The following is a 2,500-nucleotide window of genomic DNA, read 5'->3' as shown; positions in this document are numbered from 1 at the left end:
TAAACTTGCGAACTTTCCTCTCTTCTTTTAACATGTTATACTAGTCGTTCTTACATCCCAAAGGTATCTTCATAATAAAAATACAATTCAGTGAAAAGGATCATGAAACTCTTGTTGTACCCAACATCCCTTTTAAAATAGACTTTCAAGAACACAAACACGCGTCCTAACAGGTGATAACAAAATAAAATAAATAAAAAATAACAGGCTTATATTTTTTGTGTAAATGTAAATGCGATAACTACCACTACGTACGTTTGAAAATTGCAAGCTTATACAACAGGTTAATCATAATATAACAGGTGCAACCCTAATAAGAATAACAATAGAAATTTCTTAACTTCGCGGGACGATTGATAAGCTATCTTACATCCCAAAGGCATCTTTCTAATAAAAATACAATTCACTCAAAAGGATCATGAAACTCTTGTTGTACTCAATGTCTTTATTATGACTTTCACAAACACACCCTCCTAACAGGTGATAATACAAATAAAATAAAAATAACAAGCTTAAATTTTCTGTGTAAATGTAAATGCGATAACCACTATCTCATACCTTTGAAAATTTCAGGGTTATACAACAGTTTAATTACCTAACAGGGTTTAAAAGTCACCCCGGGTTTTTTTTCTATTTTGAGAGCATTAATAGGGTTTTCAACGCATCTGCGCGAGACCAAAGACGGGTTCCCCATCCTATTTCCGTCTGAACAGTTAATTATCTACCAACTAGGACCACCACCTGTCCCCACGTGCTGAACCAGCTATGTTTTGCTAATTAACCTCAAGGGGCAATGCGGTATATTTCCTAAAATGTTCCCGCCTCAGCTCTCAATTTTGTACAAATTACAATGCAAACTAGGAATATGTTCAGCTTTCCCATATGTATAACTCTGTCACGTCAATACAAACGCATTCTCTTCTGATATAAAAAGACCCGGGTAAACATCGATTAGGGATCCTCTGTTTATGATGATATAAAAAAAAGATGAATTAGAACAGAAGGTGGACTAGCTTTTCAGTAATTTACTCCCCCTCCACAAAATTGTCTATATACCTCCTAAAGTATATACGAAGAAAGGAACTATGCAATGTTAACCACTAATGTTGGTTACTATAGTTTCATTCATCTAGCAAATATGCTGTTTTGTCTCCTACAAGAACGGGAAAAATATTGTAAAAAGACACAAATAACCTTGCCGACGGAAAATAATCCAACTAAACTTTTACTTCTCGATTTCCCTGCCATGGTCTTTCTCACCAGTCTACAAACATGCTATAAGAGACGGGGCTAGATAAGTATCTATCTTTAAGTCGGACTACGGCGATTGTAGTTTCATTTATCTAGCAAATATGTTTTTTTTTGTCTCCTACAAGAAAAGGGAAAAATATTATAAAAGGACACAAATAACCTTGCCCAACGGGTATAATTCAACCAAACTTTACTTCTCGATTTCCCCGTCATTGCCTTTCTAAAAATATGCAGCAAGAGATGGAGCTAGATAAGTTGTTATCTTTAAAAGCGATCACCTCACCGCAGGACTATGGTGATTTACTTTATCGGGAAACGTACATTCAGCCACCGCTTTTTAAGTAACACATGCATATATTTTCTCAAATCTCCCTATACAAAGAGAAAAATATTTTTTTTTCGTTTGGGACTGAATAAAACTTGACACTCGATCTCTTTAATATTTTCTGAATATCTTAATACAAAGTCATACCAAATGAAAAAAATATATATATATCTTAACATCCTTTGCCTATGATTTTTCACTATGTCCCTAGTTGTTGTAGTAGCGAAAACATTTAAGGCCCCTATAAACTATTTTTATCTTCAAAATCAAACACCTGTATAACAAGAAGGCTTTCCTTGATTATTTTTCCCCTTTTAACAACTATGTCTTTATCAAAAACCAAACTTTTATAAGATATAAAAAAGAGGTAAAATAATATAACCCCCCATGTTATAAAGCTTTTATAATTGTACGTGTATTGGACAATGACTAAGTCAAATTCGCCTAAAGCAGAGATTTTTTGACCAAGGATATGTTTACCCCTGTGAGTAAAAAAAAAAAATTAGTGACACCCTCGATGCGATGGATCTTGGCAGACAGCACGTGATTTTCCAACTGATGCGTTTTTTTTTTTTCTTTTCTTAAACCGAGTTATCTATAAAGGTGCTTTTTGTTGTGTGTCTACATTAGATATTCTTGTTTTACATGGCAGTAAAGGGTATATGACAGCAACATACAATCGAGGGGGTAAGTTATAGAGAAAGGGTTGAAATCACAGTCCTAAAGGGGAAAAAGCCGCAACCGAAGCAAAATTTTCTAAATGACAAGGGAAAAAAGCATTCGTTTTTTGGAGAAAAAATATTCGCATTACCTCATAATAAGGGAGGAAAAGCTTCTTTTTATAAAATTAGAGAAAGCAAAATGCCTTTTTTTCAAATACAAGGGTGATTAAATTTAATAAATGTATATGAAACTGAGCAGTTT

Source organism: Penaeus monodon, chromosome 42 (genome assembly GCF_015228065.2).
Source record: "Penaeus monodon isolate SGIC_2016 chromosome 42, NSTDA_Pmon_1, whole genome shotgun sequence".
Taxonomy (NCBI): domain Eukaryota; kingdom Metazoa; phylum Arthropoda; class Malacostraca; order Decapoda; family Penaeidae; genus Penaeus; species Penaeus monodon.
Note: the sequence above shows the minus strand (reverse complement) of the source record.